Source organism: Bicyclus anynana, chromosome 6, assembly GCF_947172395.1.
Source record: "Bicyclus anynana chromosome 6, ilBicAnyn1.1, whole genome shotgun sequence".
NCBI lineage: Eukaryota > Metazoa > Arthropoda > Insecta > Lepidoptera > Nymphalidae > Bicyclus > Bicyclus anynana.
This window is the reverse complement of record NC_069088.1, coordinates 13,721,475-13,741,177: the sequence shown is the minus strand read 5'-3', so window position 1 is coordinate 13,741,177 and position 19,703 is coordinate 13,721,475. Positions and strand designations below refer to the sequence as shown.

Here is a 19,703-nt window from a genome sequence, read left to right as displayed (position 1 = left end):
GGCCGTCATTTGAATTCATTCTGTAGTTTCTGCGTGATGCCCGAATAACAAAAAAACACGAACAGACAGACAGACAAAAATTTTATTGATTTCATTTTTGACATCGGTATCGATCACTAATCACCCCCTGATATTTATTTTGGAAATATATTTCATGTATAGAATGGACCTCTCTTCAGATTTAATAGATAGATATATTTTCGACAGCCCTATGCTGAGTGCTATGTAGAAACAATGCATCACATGTCCCATATTATCGCGACACTAGTATTGGCGCGAACACAACTTATATTGTAATTTAAATTAAAAGTTTCTTTTCATTTACAAATAACTAAATAATTTATAACTAGCCGACGCCCTGCGGTTTCACCCACATAGTTCCTGTTCCCGTGATACGGGAATAGGATATTATGATAAGCACTATGATACTCAGTAATAACGTGACTTTCTTGTGGTTAAAGAATTTTAAAAATCGGGTCAGTAATTCCAGAGATTACCCCATACAAATACAACACCACAATTTTTTACCTCATTATAATATAAGTAGGTATACCTAAATGTTATTCTCCCTCCTCTCTACGAGCTTGATAATATTATATCTTACTAGCTAACGCCGCACAATTTCATCCGCGTGGTTCCCGTTCCCGTAGGAATACTGGAATAATATATATTAGACTAGCCTTCCTCGATAAATGGACTATCTAACCCTGAAAGAATTTTTCAAATCGGACCAGTAGTTCCTGAGATTAGCGCGTTCAATCAAACAAACAAACGAACTCTGATAATAAGTAGGTATGTAGGTACTAGAGTACTTAAAGGTACATTATTTGGCATTCCCTACCAAATTGCCATTGGCACATCATAGATGCTAAAATGCAATACCCTTAGAACGCATTACAAATCTGTATTGAAGAAATAAACTTTCCATTTTATCCAATTTGTACGTAATACCACAGAAAACATATGTACTAGGTAATACCCTAGTTAAAATGTGCACGTCACTGCCAATTGCCATTTCATTCGTACCTCTGTGTTTTCTCTTTGAAAAAAAAAAAGCTTTCTGAATGCAGATTGCATATTTTATAAATTGAGTTCTAAAGTTAGAAACTGTGACGGTTTTAAATTTAGAACACTATAAAATGCTATCAACTGTAGAGACGAGTCTATTCTAGTCTAGTTTATGAAATAGGTACCCACCTACGTAGATATACTATTAAATACGATTGTGTTCTATAAATAGGGCTTGCCTTTGTAAATAGACCTGTCTTTGATAAATCAATCTAGGGGCTAATGGAGTAGATCCTCAGAATAAACAAGGTACATCAACCATATCTATTTATATCTAGAATCTTATGATCGAATTGACTTAGATGAATATTAAATAAATAAGAGATGCACTTTGTGGTATTGTAGGGGGTAAAATTTGAATATACTGAAGCGATTTTGAAAATTTTTTTACCATTAGAAAGCTACATTATTTGTGAGTGTTATAAGTTAAATTTAATTTCCGTATTCTTACGGGCACGGAGACTACGTGGTTGAAACCGCGAGGCGTTTGCTATTTATTTATACTTATAATAAATCTGTAGAGAGATCAATACTGTACATGAAATATATTTCCAATATAAGGTGGTGATTAGTGATCGATACTGATGCCAAAAATGCAATCAATAAAATTTTCATCTGTCTGTCTGTATGTACGTTCGTTATAGAAACAAAAACTACTCGACGGATTTTACCGAAACTTGGTACAATTATTCTTCATACTCCTTGGCAGGTTATAGTATACTTTTCATCACGCTACGATCAATAAGAGCAAAGCAGTGATGGAAAATGTTGGGAAAACGGGAGAAGTTTCTGCATATTTTAAGCTTCCGTCACGTGGAAGGAGTATGGTAGGGGTAAGGTAGGAGTAGGGTAGGGGTAGAGTAGTACGGTAGAGCTAGGGTAGGGTAGCTTTAAAGTGGGAGTAGGGTAGGTTAGTAGTAGGGTTTCACGCCGACGAAGACGTCCGCTAGTTATTAAATGCGCAGGATTTGATGGAAACTCATGGTTTCTTCAATGGAAACACCGGAAGTTGTTCTAATTTGACTTGTAAAAACCGACACAAGTTAAATAAATTGTTAAGTTGCTACTGTTTTTAACATAATGAGTTAGTGACTGTCAATTAGTCAAATGCAATGATCATGAATGAATTAGTGAATGACAGTTCGGCCATGTTTGACTGTTTGTTTACGCATGCGCTGTGTCGGCGCGATCGGCCGGCGTCGGGCGCGCTCGGACGAGATCGCCGCTGGAAATAGCACAAACAACTCCGGAGCCAGCGGTCGTCGACCTGCGCCCGGACACACCAAATATTGGAACCGACTCTAGATCAAACCAAAACATTTCTTTTTTGTCCACGATCCGGGGAACTTTTATACTGATTGAGTAGGTACCTAATAATTTTACCCCTGACAAAAAAGGGGTGTTATAAGTTTGACATATCTGTCTGTCTGTCAATTTAGTTTGTTTTGTATGTGACTTACTAGCTGACGCCGTGTGGTTTCACCCGCGTGGTTCCGGTTCCCGTAGAAATATGGCGATAATATATAGCCTATAGCCTTCCTCGATAAATGGGCTATCTAACGCTGAAACAATTTTGCAAATCGGACCAGTAGTTTCTGAGATTAGCGCGTTCAATTAAACAAATAAACAAACTCTTCAGCTTTATAATATTAGTAGGTATAGATGTGCGAGTGAACCTAATCATGTTAGATGAAAATCGGTTTAGCTGTTTAAAAGTTCTGAGAAGTGAAAGTGGGGAAGAATAACTGAATGTCTGCAAATGTACAGGAATGGGAGAATATTGATGACTTGATAATTACATGACCTTCGGGGATTTTTCATAATTTCCTTATCACATTTAAGTAGGCTCAATCTTAGAAGTCTTTCTCATCATCATTTACACATATGATTGTATGACAGCAACCATCGCCTATTTGACCTTCCTCTCCTATTGGTCCTTCTACTTGCAATTTTAACATTCTTCCTGTAATTTATATTTTAGTCCCTCCGCATCACATATCTCCATCACATATAAGGGCATGTGATGGACTTGGTCTAACCTTGTACTCCTCAAATTTTCTGTTACTGGCACTTCTTACTGTTTCCAACTTTGCCTTTATATTCATTTCTTCTAGTCGCACCTCACATACATCTCAACAGATGCATTTCGTTCGCACGTATTCTTCTAATATCTGTTCCTTTTACAATTTTTATAATAACAAGAAGCTATAATATTCGTTGAGTAAATTAAATAACTTAAGTTTTCCTAAACCGAAGGTTGCCTGGAAGAAATCGCTACTTAGCGATAAGGCCGCCTTTTGTATGCTGATCTCTTCTTAATTTGTTTTTTATTTCACTTGTTTTTGTCTTTGTGGTGTGCAAATAAAGTATATTTATCTTATCTTATCTTATTACCTCTGGATAAAAGGAAACATAATTATCTTACATTATGAGCTAATTTTCTGGACAAAACTTCGCTAGAGTTTGATCTCAAAGATCAAACTTGGCTCATATTATGCCGCGAATTTTTTAAAAAAACACAATAGCTCTATGTATAGACGCTTGTGGGTATGGACCCTTGAAAATCTGCGCTACCTTCGACAGCCATTAAGATCTAAAAACCTACAGTTACTGTAAGCCTTACGTAGGTACTTACTTACCTGTGGTAGAAACATGACAAACTTTTAGATTTTATAATATGACAAAAGGCTGGCTTCACAGGCTTTAAACTGAGCCTACTTGAAATAAGTGAATTTTGAATTTTGAATTGAATCTGAATCTATATCTATAATTCGTATCAAAGACAAAACCCTTTTAAATCGGAGTACAACTACAAAACATTCCATTTATAATATAATCGATTAAAATACCTCACAAGTTTCCCAGTGTTCACCCACGCTGTCAATTTCGCAAGCGGAGTTTGTAGGCTGGTGGTACCAAATGCTGAGCCCACGGGTCCACGCGTGGGACGGTGGAAAGCGGAGCATTATGCAACTGTTCGATATGGCGTACACCTTATTAGATGCGAAAGCCGCTAGCCAGGCATTTACGTGGGACACTTGGTAGGCTTTGAGGTTATGCGAGTAGGTAGCTACAGCCTACAGGGACCTACAATGAAAATATATCCATTCCTTGGGTGTGATTCGGATATTTTATACTCGTCGGTGTAATATTGGCCTACGACGTTACCATGGAAACGAGCGATATCCCATCGCTGTAACTATACAGAAATCAGAAATCATTTTTGGCATCCCATAAAAATAAAGTTCAAATTGTATTATAACTTGTTATAGGCCAATATTACATCGACGAGTATAAAGAACAAGAATCGATCTCCAGGGGCTTATCGCTTTACTTTAACGAATTATAAAATATTAAAAAAAAACTTCGTTTTGCGTGCCCAAGCAACCAATGTTTAAAACTTTGGGCTCTAGAGGTCCATCGTGAGGAACCTCCTCGCAATATGCGCTGTCACAAGGATCCTTAAACTAAAGGCCAAGCGAAAGCTTTCAGATGTCTACATTAATATAACCCATTTTTTAACCTTTGACATGGAGTAGTTTTATTTCAGGTACTGGATCGATGAGGGCTTTTTTTAATCACTATCCTACTAATATTATAAACGCAAAAGTTTGTATGGATGTTTGGATGTATGTTTGGATGTTTGGATGTTTGTTACCTTTTCACGCCTCGACTACTAAACCGAATTAGCTGAAATTTGGTATTGAGATATATTATAGCCTGGATTAACACATTTACAGGCTACTTTTTATTCCGGTTCCCAAGGGGTTTGTGAAAAACTAAATTCCACACGGACGAAGTCACGGGCGCTAGTACTAAAATATGCGCCGCCGCTAGTACTAAAATATTTTTAAATGATTATACTTACCAATTATCAGTTTTATGGGAATTCATGAACCCTTGGATGTTTAAATTAACCGGGCTATTTTGTAAACTGGAAGAATATATGAAAACCATAACTAATTACTAATGAACTGATGACATCTGTTATTCAATTACTGCAGAACTCCATATTAGTGTGCATTAACAAGGGATTATTCGATTATTTATTATAATTAGGACCGTTTTCGATAAAAGGTATACGATGTCCTTCACTTGTCCACAAATGACGCCTACCGCTCAATTAATGGCCGTTTTGAGGGTCACCATCGTTTTTAGAATTACTGGATTTTCCTGGTTGAAACGTATATTCCATGATATACAAATTAATAGCAGACCCCGCGGATTCAGCCGCGCAGTGCCCATTTCCGTGGGAATACGAGGATAAATATAGCCATGTTACACGCTGATAATGTAACTTTCTAATGGTGAAAGAATTTTTGAAATCGGTCCAGAAATACAAATCTTACTTATGATATGATTTGCTTAAAGTTAAGCTGCAATATCTATAAGTAGGTGAATATACATACCTCCGTATTTTAATTTTAAAATTCAAATATAAACAAATTTATCAAGTTAAATTAAATTACCAAAATTGAAGATATTTTTTCATTTATTAAAAATTCGATAGGAACCGGAGCCGGAGAGGATAGTTTTTACAGTCTGAGGGGAATAGGAATATTGGTCATACTTGAAAAATATGACCAATATATTTATTTTATTGCCAATATTTACTCCAACTAGTCAGAAAAAATTTTGTTAAGAGTGGGCGAGTGGTACGACAATCAGTCGTACAAGTCAACGACAATCATCGTCAAGTACATCGGGTCCGATGATGAGTCCGACTCCTTTATCGTTGAGCTATTGAGGCTTTTTTAAGTTTATGTTTACGTTTAAGTCCCATTTTTGTAAAAACAAACATGGTGTTCGTATTGAAGGTTTTCGGAGCGGCTTATAACGATTTGTTTAGGTAGTTGCGTCGCCTTGTCAGACGCCATAAGTAGGTTATGCAACCTACGCTGCATTTGAATTTTGGTGTTAGCATGAGTGTCACGAAAAACACAATTTGCCTCTTACCAAACACGTTCGTAATGGGCTAAGCAAGGTCTAAGACCCTAAAGTGATAGGTATTGAGTAAACAATATATGAAACACTAAGAAAACCTAATTTTTTAATCATTTTGTCATTTTATCTCACACTAATTAGTAGTAGGTAGGTGCATTTTTTAGTCTACAGTTTAATGTTCGCGGTTTTGTCTGGTTTTTCTGGGTTTTCCATGTATTAACCCCATCAAGAAAGTAACTTCGAATAGGTATTATTCTTTAAAATTTTGTATTTCATATTTAACTACTAATTTTATCGCTACAGATTTTTTAAATGAAATAAGTATTTCATTTGTTATTTCCAAGAAATTCTCATGATTAAAAATGATTGAAATTCGTTATTTTACGTAGGGTTTATTTTACAAGCTCTTGTAAAACGTCAAGTTTCGCTATTTGTAAAGACTCTACAATCGATTCGAAAGACAGGTTCTGCTTAGAAAAGCCGTCAATCTCAGAACTCAGAAGTATGCCGGGAAGTTGGGGGTCTTACAACCCTGTGCCTCGGAGATCACATTAGGCATTAATACCTACATACATATTTTCAGCACTATGCAAATTTACCCCCATTATTGATACCGGCGAGACTTGGTCGCTAACTATGGGCCTCATAAGAAGGCTCAGAGTCACACATCGGGCGATAGAACGAGCTATGCTAGGAGCATCTCTGCGTGATCAAATCAGAAATGAGGAGATCCGCAGAAGAACCAAAGTCACCGACATAGCTAAACGAGTTGCGAAGCTGAAGTGGCAATGGCCGGGGCACATAGTTCGCAGAGCCGATGGACGTTGGGGTCCCAAAGTGCTGGAATGGCGACCCCGCACTAGTAAGCGCAGTGTTGGTCGACCCCCCACCAGATGGACTGACGACATCAAGCGAGTCGCAGGGCTTCGCTGGATGCAGGTGGCTCAGTGTCGTGATGTTTGGAAGTCCCTACAAAAGGCCTGCAGTGGACGTCCATTGGCTGATATGATGATGATGATGATGATGATGATGATGATTGATACCGGACTATTAATATTAAATCTATGAAAGTGTAAAGGTATACATTGCACTGATCACACATGCACCTCAGTATTAGCATATAATAGCGTAAACATTTATGCGATGCGTCACATTGGTCTGATGCCAAACTAGGGTTTCCGCCTCTGATAGCTAGAAACACTAGCGCAAATAAATAATTCGTCCGGCGCTGCGCATACAAACAATATGCACACTGTAAAAGGCTACCAAGTACCAGGGCTCCATACATTCACGCGGTATTATAGCCTCAATAGCTCAACGGTAAGAGCGGTCGGAATCATCACCAAGGGGTGGTGGTTCGATCCCCGCACCGTTGGTCTATTGTCGTACCCACTCCTAGCATAGTCTTTCCCGACTAGTTGGAGGGTAATGGGAATATTGGTCATATTTAAAAGATATGGCAAATATTCTTTAAAAAAAAAATACTGTGTTTAATATTGACCAATGTGGGACCAATATTCCCATTCCCCTCCAATTAGTTGAAAAAACTATGTCAGGACAAGAGGACTATTGTCTTGACAACGGGCGGGTATACTACCTCTCGGATATGAGCCCCTTTACCACTAAGCTACAGAGCTTTCATTCAGATGGTCCGACATGCAGCTCCAACTTTTCAGTTATGTGCATTTTAAGAAATTAAATATCACGTGTCTCAAACGTAAAGGGAAAACATCGTGAGGAAACCTGCATAATTGAGAATTTACTTGATTCTCAGGAATCCGCATTGGGCCAGCCTATCCCTTCTCATTGTGAGAGGAGACTCGTGTTAAACAGTGAGCCAAATATGGGTTGGTAAAATTATTATAGCTAAGCAACCTAAGCCAATCTAACCAAAAAGGGATTAAAACAGATATAGACTGTTACAGACCTTATCTCATTAACACCGATTTTCTCCAATATAATCCAGAGATTTATTTTGCAAATATCCAGACAATCTTTGTTTTTACGTACTTAATAATTATAAAATATATAAATTAAAACTAAGAATTACACAGTATATTAAATTTAAATTTACAATTAATAAATAATTGAAAAAATTATTTATACCAATCTTAACAACCAGCTAGCAAGCAATAGAAATATCACTGATGAACAGGTAGGTTTTAGGAAGATTAAGACTATTAATCTAGCTATATTTGAATTCCTAAATAAAGTTATGACCCATGTAGATAAAAAGAACCTGTATGTGCACTGTATATGGACTTAACAAAGGCATTTGATTATGTGCATCATAATATACTCCAAAATAAATTATATGCTTATAGAGTGGGGATAAATACTTTGGAAATACATAAGGGTACGGAAATAATTCGCCTAAATGTAAAAAGTAAAGCTGAAAAAAGTTTTTATCTGACGCTTAAAAAATAACTGCTGGTGTGCCGCAAGGACTACAAAATCAACTGATCCGACACGGGAATCGAACTCAGCATGTCTCAGTTACAATTGCTCAGCGCCAGAGGTCACGCCCGCCGATGCGATAGTGCGCAGGCGAAGTCGGGGCACTTCCTGCGGCTACGTGACACGCGGTCCCCTTATCGGCTCCATTGATAGATTTATCTGACGAGGTCGAGCCGACCCGCGCCCGCGTCGCCCCACGCTATCAAACGGTCACCTCACGATTCAGACTCAATGGATTCTTCATGCCCATATTCCATTTGAAATAGTCTAGTTGACACTTTTTTTAAATGGTCTGAAATAGTTCATTATCGTTCAATTAACTAAACTGAATATTTTTTTCATATTTTTTTGAGACGTAATTACATGAAAATTTTAAAGCGTTAGCTTTTAGCGATGTCTATTCTATGTTTTTGACAATACGAGCCAAAACGCCTGACGGTCATGACAGTCTATATTTCAACTGTTTTATGACGTCACTTTATTAAATCCCATACAAATGGAGTGTTTGTCAAAAATATTAGTTAACAATAATTAGTTCGACGTTTAGTACATCAAGTGTGTTAGTGACGTCACAAATTTGGCGTATTATAAACTGGACACATATATATTACACATCCAGCTCCAAGATTCTTTTTCTTTTCAGGCGTTTAAGATAGTCTGGTATAGTGAGCTGAACTGCCAGTGGATTGGGATGCTGTTCCAATCGCAGTTTATAAACTGCTGCACTGTTGAATTTCCTCTTTCACTGTTTTAATACAGAGATACTCATGGGATTGGAAATGTACCACATTCATCATTACCAACCCATATTCGTCTCACTGCACGAGTCTCCTCTCGAAATGAGAGGGGTTAGGTCAATAGTCCACCACGCTGGCCCAATGCAAATTGGCAGACTTCACACACGTAGATAATAAAGAAAATTCTCTGGTTTCCTCACGATGTTTTTCCTTCACAGTTTGAGACTCGTTATGATTAATTTCTTAAAATGCACACAACTGAAAAGTTGGAGGTGTATGCCTCCGTAAACGGAGACAAAGGTCATATCCACTGGGCTCTCCAAGAGCAGTGATAGGCCAGTACAACATTAAAAACAGGAAATGTACAATAACCTAAAGGTTTTTTGTATGCGTTCTGTAGTAGCAATAAAAGTGATAAGTTGTAGTACAGATGTATCATTGACGATGAAATGTTTATAAATCAGATCCAACACTTGCTCAGTTATGACAGCCGACTGTGCGTACTGCGTACAACAACGCTTTTTCAAACACGACGTTTCGCGAATTGGAATTCTGCGAAACGTCGTGTTTGGATATACGCAGTTAATACTTGTAGGTAGCCTTGGTTTTAAATTACATGAATATGGCAGAGACTGAATGACCTCAATGACTTTTGCTGAAGAACTCTACTTATAGAGTTCCTCAACAAAAGTTAACATGAGTAAGAGATTATGATTGTGTAATGCTCACAATCATAATCTCTTACTTACCGCTACAGTAATGACTGTTGAGGACTCTGCGCTCTTTGTAGACGAGTATAATAATATATTATACACCAAGAACACATTATACAGCAGCGACACCGGTGCGAGAAATCTGGCCCTGCGCTAAACAACCCGCACGCCCAGCGTGGTCAGTATCCTTTTGTAGATGGACCAAAAAACAAAACCCAGCCCCTAGTCCCCGCCAGCCCCGCTATACCTGGCTCTGGCAGCGGTTACGGTAACGGCGGGGCAAGGGATGTTAAGAATCTCCGGCAGAGACTGAGGACATCAAGCAAGTCGCAGGTATTCGCTGGATGCAGGCGGCTCAGTATCGTGATGTTTGGAAATCCCTACTAAAGGCCTATGTCCTGCAGTGGACGTCCATCGGTTGACATGATGATGATGGATGATGAAGATGATAATACACCAAGGACATACAGGCCAGTTAGGTAGGTTCAATTTCAAGAAAGAGAGGGTCCCAAAGTGCTAGAATGGCGACCCCGCACCGAAAAACACAGTGCTGGTCTAACCCCCACTAGGTGGACCGAGGACATCAAGCGGATTGCAGGGAGCCGCTGGATGCTGGCGGCTCGAGACCGTTGTGTTTGGAAGTTCATGCAAGAGGACTATGTCCAGCAGTGGACGTCCATCGGCTGTCAATGATGATGATTGAAACATAATGAATGATGGATGAATTCCTTTTCCAATGATGTTTGTGATGATTCCTCTGGATAATTTTTAGTATCTGGGTAGTTTGCACGCCAGTGCGTATTAGATTAAAGGATTTAAGAATAAAAAGCACAACATTACAGTTTATGTAGGTGCCTACTGCCTACCGACTGTAGCTAAATTAGGCATTTCGATTTAATACCACATGACCGCAGGCAGTCGTATTACATGACCACACGTTGAAATATGTCGAAATAAAATGTTTCAATGTTAACCTTTTAAGGGCCCGCCCAATTATTCAAAATATTAAGTAGCTAATTGATATTAACGTAAATATTATGTTTATTTGATTTAATTTGTGCCAATAGTAAAAAGTAATGGTTAAAAGGTTTTTTACGTTTCCTATTAAGATTTTCTTTTTATAATTCCCTTCGTATTTTGAGTGACATTTAAAACACTATAGTTTTTTTCTTCAGATTGTAGTGTTCGTACATAGTCCAATCCTTTTATTTATTGTACATTTGTTATAAGCTCCTTAATTAGTTGTAGTTTTGGTGAACGCAACAGCTACTAGCATATCAGAGAACCTGACGGCCTGTAGTAGGCACTTTGGGGACAGAACATCTCTTAGCTCATAAACGTTTGACAATCAAAGGCATTCCAATAAAGACACTAATTACACTTAGACATGCCGAGGTTTGAATGATTTAAATGTATTTTTTTCAATGATTAAAAACTACATTATCAACGAGTAACATACGCTATATTATATGCCAGTGTTCCCACGGCAACGAGATATACACCGGAGAAACTGTGAGGGACCGCTAGTAACATAAATAATAATTATTGACAAAAAATGACAGTCATAAAGTAATATGACCAATGATGATGAATGTAAATGAAATATATAGTTCTAGAGAATTTTAGAATTTTTGTCTTTTTGTGTCTGTTCAGCTTATTCGATGTCATGCAGCGAATTCATAGATAAATTATGCTAAGTACGAACAACTTTGTTTCACTGAGATCTAACATACGCTATTCGAGAAAAACCTAGTTGGTTTGGAGTATTTAAACGTTTTTTAAAAAAGGTGTGCCCTTAACTTCTCAACGCTTTATGTATCGAAAAAACCGTCTGGCGCCACATTGATAACCGTCTTAATATCCTAAAAGCCCTGTCATATTGGCTTTTAAAGTAAATAATGGGCGTAATTCTTTTAAAACACGGCTAAGTTTCTGGTAGCCCTTTGTGAAGTTTATCTTATCAATGGTGTAGTATTTCCGAGTGGTTTTTTGTTGGTGGCATTTGGCACGCGCTTTGTTCGGGTGCCTCACAACGATCGCTTGTTCTGCTGATAACTGCGATACGTGCACTTCCTCTAACTCGATTAGAACCGTGTGACTGATGCGCGACTAACTGTATAGTAGACTACGAGTATTACCAGCCCCTCTAGCCAATTGGCACGTTGATTCTCTATCTACGATCGCTAACGCTTCGAAAACTAGAAAGATGTATGCGAATGACATTCGCTATCGACAGGTCACGTGATCAAGATCTGTCTTTTCTACTTTTCGAAGCGTTAGCGATCGTAGAAAGAGAAATGACTTGCCACTTGGCTAGGGGCGCTGGACTCTTTGTGACTGAACTCGTACGCTATATGTAACCTGAATCTACGATTTTTAAAAATTTACCAAATTATGATTATTTTTGTTATAAATATTTTATTTATTAAAAATTTAAATTTAAGTAATAAACTGTTTATAATTATTAGTTTTCATTTATTTTAATTTAATTATTGTATACTTATTGTTGGCTGCATAAATAATATTTATATTTATTCAGGCAACAAGGCTGTACAAGAAAAAAACATACCTATAATCTATACTAATATTATAAAGCTGAAGAGTTGGTTTGTTTGTTTGGTTGCTTGAACGCGCTAATCTCAGGAACTACTTGTCCGATTTGAAAAATTCTTTTAGTTTTAGATAGCCCATTTACCGAGGAAGGCTAAATGATATATTTTATCCCCGTATTCTTACGGGAACGGAAACCACGCGGGTGAAACTGCGCGGCGTCTACTAGTATTTTAATATCGCGCCTAGTTGCTTCGACTGGTGACAGAAGTGCTGGCTCATTTTTTGCGCAAAGGATCATCCTAGCTGTCCAGCGAGGAAATGCAGCCAGTATTCTTGCCACTATTTCACGTGGGCATGATTTGTATTGTTATTAGTATAAGCTAGCGTAAGTTACATATTATTAAAACAAAAAAAAACAGGGGGTTTATATGAGCCAGTGGGCGAATCCGACTCACACTTGTTCGATTCAATGCCCACATCCATAACGCGTGCTGCAGACAACGCTGTATACTTGATCGTCTGTGGCCGGCGTTAGACCGACGAGCAACGGGACCGGCTAGCCCACAGCTGACGCGGCCCTACTAACTACTTTAATTTCCTGTCTATAGTATTTTCTTGGTATACGACTATATATTCTGTAACTGTAAATATAGAAAGAAGGATTCATTGCGACCGTGTTATTACTTTTTACTGACTATTACTTTGTACCAGTTTTAGTTATTAATAAAAAGTTTAAAAACAACTGTAACGATGAATGAATAAATCATTGTTAGTAACGCAATAATCGACTCCTTGGAGTCCTTATGCAAAATCGCATGAATAGCGTAAAAGCTACGGAAGAATATTCATTGCGTAAATACGAAAATACATTACATAGACCAATGATAATTTTAAACTATAGATCGGTTATGTCCCTACAAAATCACCGCAAAAAGTGATCCGAACAATAGGCTACAACACTGAGCGCACACATGCATAATTTTGTCTTTAATTCTATTATTTATTAATGTTTACATAGTTTTCACACTTCCTGAACACACGACTCGACATTGTAGACGATTTTTAGGTATTATTTGTTTAAATAACGTCGTTGATCATTAAGAAGTGGAAATTTCCTCTTTTGAGGGCCTCATTTTTCATGATGTACTATACACATTAGATGTGTATAGTACACAAATTAACATCGTTGACATAGACTGCTGAAATCATAACCCTTATGGCTTCGTCTTAGTCGGGTAAACTGTTTTCCATAATGTTTTCCCCATTATTTTTGGGATTTACAAGAAATATTATTTCTACATTTTTTTTATATCATCATCATCATCATCATCATCATCATATCAGCCGATGGACGTCCACTGCAGGACATAGGCCTTTTGTAGGGACTTCCAAACATCACGATACTGAGCCATCTGCATCCAGCGAATCCCTGCGACTCGCTTGATGTCGTCAGTCCACCTGGTGGGGGGTCGGCCAACACTGCGCTTACTAGTGCGGGGTCGCCATTCCAGCACTTTGGGACCCCAACGTCCATCGGCTCTTCGAACTATGTGCCCCGCCCATTGCCACTTCAGCTTCGCAACTCGTTGAGTTTTTTTATATAGGCAATCTTAAAAGATGCTATCTGTTATCACTCACCATCTCCACCAGGCACGTTGAAAGTCGAACGCTATATTACATAGCACTACATAGCATTGCGAAGCACCTGTTGTTGATTTTTCCTAAATCTTTGGGCATTACATACATGAGAACCATACAAAACGTACATAAGTCATTAATCGCGTGCGACTCTAGATCATATGAAAATTATCACCAATTAGCGAAACAATAAGAAACGACAGTGAATGAAGCCGTCAAGGTTGCGGTAACGAAATGTTCTAAATAGTGAACGCACCGTATCCTCCGGTTATTAGGACTAAATGCTACAGCGACTGGTAGTGTCAACTGTCAAGTCTGTATGACTGGTCGCGGGTTGCCGTGGTTTGCCGTGGGTTGCCGTGGGTTGCCGGTTACCGGTTACGTAGCGCCACGGCAGCGCTCGGCGTGCCGTTGGCCGATCGCAAGCCGACTGGCTGCGTGCTACTCATTCACTCGCGCACATAAATGAACGACCGGCGACACGTGGCCGAAAACCAACTGAAACTGCTGGCAGGAAGCGCTGGACCGACCTTGTCTAACGGTGACTACACTATTAGTTCACTATGTGAACTATTGTACCCGTGTTTATTACTATTACATAAATAGCGATCGCGTCGCGCTTTAGTAGATTATTTTATTCATTCATTCATTTTCATAATGCATACTATAATATTTATATTGCATTTACTGATTCGATTACTAATTATTAGAATGCTACTTATTATAAGATTTAATTAGAAAACGGAAGTCATCCCTCCTAGCAAGACTGCGGGCGAGCCCCAATAGGATCTTGAACATGTTAGCAAGCAAGACTGACTCGCCAATCCTGCAGAAATTTATTTCTGTTTTGGTGCGGTGAGATACTTTATTATTCATTTTTATTTTCTTAAATGTAATTTGTGTACCTACTAACATAACTTTTAAGATTGTAACTAACCAATGGGCCTTTGTAGCCATAAATAAAGAAAATTATTATTATTATTATTATTTGGTTGTAAAGTAATTCTAATTACGTTACTTTTTTATCAGAATGAGAGTGGTTAGGCCAATAGTCCATCACGCTGGCCCAATGCGGATTGGCAGACTTCATACACGAAGAGAATCAAAAAATCTTTCTTGTATGCAGGTTTTCTCACGATGTTTTTCCTTCACAGTTTGAAACACTTGATACTTAATTTCTTAAAATGCACACAACTGTAAAGTGCATGTCCCGGACCGGATTTGAACCCACACCCTCCGGAATCGGAGGCAGAGGTCATATCCACTGGCTATCACAGCTCACAATTCTAATTATGCTATAAATAAAAAAGACAAATTCTTATAGATGGGGATCCAAAGGGAGAATTTTGGTATTTACTCGAGCAAGTCCGGGGGAGGAAACTTTTATGCTGTCAAGTACTTAACTCAATCAAGTATAGTCCTCAATAGGTCAACCCAAAATTAAATAACTTTAGAAATACTCAACCATGCATGCATGACGGATAAGGGAAGTGAAGAAGGTGGATTAGTTATATACTATAACTAAAAAGTGTGCATTTCAGGGGCGTATTTATCGCCGTATCAGCCGTATCAAAGATACGGGGCCCCCGAACAACAGGGGCCCTTTAAGTATGGAGCAAAAATTAGTTAAATGTAAACCACAATATGGGCCTCATAAGAAGGCTCAGAGTCACACAGCGGGCGATGGAACGAGCTATGTTAGGAGTATGTTTGCGAGATCGAATCAGAAATGAGGAGATCCGCAGAAGAACCAAAGTCACCGACATAGTTCAACGAGTTGCGAAGCTGAAGTGGCAATGGACGGGGCACATAGTTCGAAGAGCCGATGGACGTTGGGATCCCAAAGTGCTGGAATGGCGACCCCGCACGAGTAAGCGCAGTGTTGGCCGACCTCCCACCAGGTGGACTGACGACATCAAGCGAGTCGCAGGGATTCGCTGGATGCAGGTGGCTCAGTATCGTGATGTTTGGAAGTCCTTACAAAAGGCCTATGTCCTGCAGTGGACGTCCATCGGCTGATATGATGATGTTGATGATGAAACCACAATATTTCAATGTTCCTACACTCGAACCCACACAAGAAACATTACATCTTGTGTAGTATTTATATTACACGAACATTTTAGTAGGTACCAATTTTACTTTGCGGTAAAAGAGTTTGCCGCTCATCTAGTGGGCCCCTTAACTAATTTTGATACAGGGCCCCTCCAAAGCACGCAACGCACTAATGCATTTAGAAAATCTAACTGATTCGAGCGTAATCTATTGAAATGGGAAGGTTACAAAGTTGCAAATTAAAACCCCTGCATTTCTGTTGTCTAACCACGAGCGCGGTTATTTTTTTTTTATTTTGAAGGAAATAATCGCAAACTAACAAAATTATTTTATGAGTATTACTAGAGGCAAGACGAAGTAATACTCATTATCTTCGACCAACACCTTAAGAAGCTTTCACTTAACTGTTGGATCAAGAGTCGGGATACAGAAAGTGATTCTTGAGACAGCGCGTATTGTGAGGAGGTTCCTCACTCTGGAGCTCAGACCGCCGGTTGCTGGTTGTTATCAATTGTAGATTATAATACTGTATGAATTTTTATATAAAGAGCAATTATTGTGTTGAGTTTCTTGTCGTTTCTTCTCAGCAGAACCTGCCTTCCGAACCGGTGGTAGAATCTTTACAAATAGTCAACTGACGTTTCAAAAGTTCAATTTTATCACTTTTGAAATGTCAGGTCTGTCCGTTTGTGGTGACTCTATCAGTACTTATCAGTACTTGTTGTTTCATTAGAAATTATGTTGAGTAGAAGCCTATATCTTAATTTTGTAAGGATATACGTTTAGACGGAGGATGGATTCCCTCGGCTGGATATTAAACATTGAATCACTTGCAATTAGTGCAAATATTTTAGTAAACAGTATGTTTTTTACTATTACGTAATTTATTATATTTTAATATTACAAGGTATTCAAAGGTAAGTAAGTTCTTTTTTATTTAAATCAATTTAAGAGGATTGCTGATGATATACGAGTAAATAGCATTTAAGGCTTCATTTCTTGTCAATACTTGAAAAATTAAGTCATTTAATGAAATTGTTTGAAATTCTAAGCCTACCTAATTAATTCAAGAAAACCTGTTTTCAGGACCATCACTGAAATAAAATGATTAATTATTAGATATCTGAAATAAATTGAAAGTGTAGGTACCTGTAAAGGTGATAAATTTTCAAAATTTTCAACTGCGCCTTGTGACCTAGATTTTGAAAATGGTAGTTACCTTAATTAACTGCCACTGCAAGTGATTTTGATAGACACTTAACACAGTTAACAACCAATAACACACACTGAGGACTTTTTTATATTCACTTGACTGTGACACACTTAACCAAGGACCACGGATATGGGACTTCCATCAACTGGTTGCGACGGACTTTTGAGCTGTACTGGAACCCGGCGGCCCGCGCATGCGCCCTGGACACCGGGGCGTGACCTAGACCCTGAAAACACCACCCTCCCGCCTACGCACACCGAGTTGCCATGGTTACCGAGCGAAAATGCAGCTGAAAATGCAAGCGGAAACCCATCTAACAACCCAAATTAATCAACTTTAATTTGTGTAAAATTAATAAATAATCATTTGTGTGTCTGTGTGTCATTTTGAAGCTTTATTTTTATTACTTAATGTTCTTTAATCGGTCGAAATGAGGAACGAGGAAGTGAAATGCTACCTACGTATCTTCGCTCCTCCCAACCAACGTTTATGCTTGTTTAGCATTGGCTCAAGCTCTTGCTGTCCTTCACGAGGCCATTATGGATTAAAAACAAGAGCAATATAGGTGACGCTCCATTAGCCTGTACAAAGGTTACATCTAGATGATAGCTTATATGAGTGTCCTATACGAACTTAGTAATATATTTTTTTTATTCTTTACAAGTTAGCCCTTGACTACAATCTCACCTACTGGTAAGTAATGATGTAATCTAAGATGGAAGCGGGCTAACTTGTTAGGAGGAGGATGAAAATCCACACTCCTTTCGGTTTCTACACGACATCGTACCGGAACGCTGAATCGCTTGGCGGTACGTCTTTGTCGGTAAGGTGGTAACTAGCCACGGCCGAAGCCTCCCACCAGCTAGACCTAGACCAATTAAGAAAACCTCAATCGGCCTAGCCGGGGATCGAACCCAGGACCTCCGTAATTAAATCCACCGCATACCACTGCGCCACGGAGGCCGTCAAAATATATGTACAAGAATTTATAAAAAGCATCCACGTGTATGTGCAATCGATTTTAATCCAACTTGGTAAAACTACAGTTATATAAAGTTATAACCTGCCAATCCGCATTGGGCCATCGTGGTGGACTATTGGTCTAACCCCTTTCATTCTAAGAGAAGACTCGTGCTAACAGTGAGCCGAAAATGGGTTGCTAGTGATGATGATGATGATGCCTTGGGTTCGAATCCTGGATCAGGCTATGTAATCACTTAACATCTGGTGACTTGCGTGCTCGTTCATAGTCTGGCAAGTTTCAACCCAGGACCACATGATTCGAAGGTAAATAAACTAATCAGAAACAACTAAAACAAAAAGGCATTTAAAGAAAACTCCTTATCAGTAAAGAATACCTTTAATGAGAAACGCTCCTATTGAAATAATAGTGAGATCGTATAATAATATTTTTAAAATAGCAAATCTGGATATTTTCAATAGCTGTTCTAATTCAGAAGTAAAATTAAAAACATATTATGTCGATATAATGTACCTACTTTAAAAACATTGTGTTTTTGTTCATAATGTAATTTATTATTGTTAATTCCCATTAATATTATTGTTATTACATTTTTTTTTTATTTCTTTTATTTTTTAATGGTAAATTAAGAATTGTCTAAAATTAAACGCATGTTGTGTTAGCCTGTAAGTGGGGTGTACAATGTAGCATATTATTTTTTAACGCATGCTATGTTTAAGTTAAGTTTTTTGTATACAACGTTGCCTTCCGAATAATTAATTAAAAAAATATCCTACGTAATGAAGATATTACCTGTATGACCCAATTCTTGATCAGCGGGAAATGTCACTCAGTGACTCAATACCTCTTGTCTTGAGCTAAGAGTGAGTACTGAGTAGGTAGACATATTGCATCAACTGACAATGTCAAGTATTCTCTGACATGAGATCTTGTGTGTAAAATACCTACCTACAACTTACGTATTCCTTCTCTGTTGAGAATTCTTTTAGACCTAATATTATAAAGAGGTAAACTGAGCTATAAGAGGTAAACAGAGCCATGATAGCCCAGTGGATATGACCTCTGCCTCTAATTCCGGAGGGTGTGGGTTCGAATCCGGTCCGGGGCATGCACCTCCAACTTTTCAGTTGTGTGCATTTTAAGAAATTAAATATCACGTGTCTCAATCCGTGAAGGAAAACATCGTGAGGAAACCTGCATACCAGAGAATTATCTTAATTCTCTGCGTGTGTGAAGTCTGCCAATCCGCATTGGGCCAGCGTGGTGGACTATTGGCCTAACCCTCTCATTCTGAGAGGAGACTCGAGCTCAGCAGTGAGCCGAATATGGGTTGATGACGACGA

The 19,703-nt window shown here is 38.4% G+C and overlaps 1 protein-coding gene across 3 annotated transcripts in view; it reads right to left on the bottom strand.

Moving 5' to 3' along the window:
* The window catches only part of LOC112050724 (protein sprouty), a 58,554-nt gene extending 41,032 nt beyond the window's left edge, over positions 1 to 17,522 (bottom strand). Inside the window, exon 1 of one of the 3 annotated variants that reach the window (XM_052882057.1) lies at positions 17,385 to 17,522. The gene's annotated coding sequence lies outside the window, so the exon portion shown is untranslated. Of the gene's footprint in view, positions 1 to 14,110; positions 14,527 to 17,384 lie in introns of those variants that run through there. The other 2 variants (XM_052882056.1, XM_052882055.1) reach the window with 2 other exon arrangements.
* Positions 17,523 to 19,703: the final 2,181 nt, after the last annotated feature.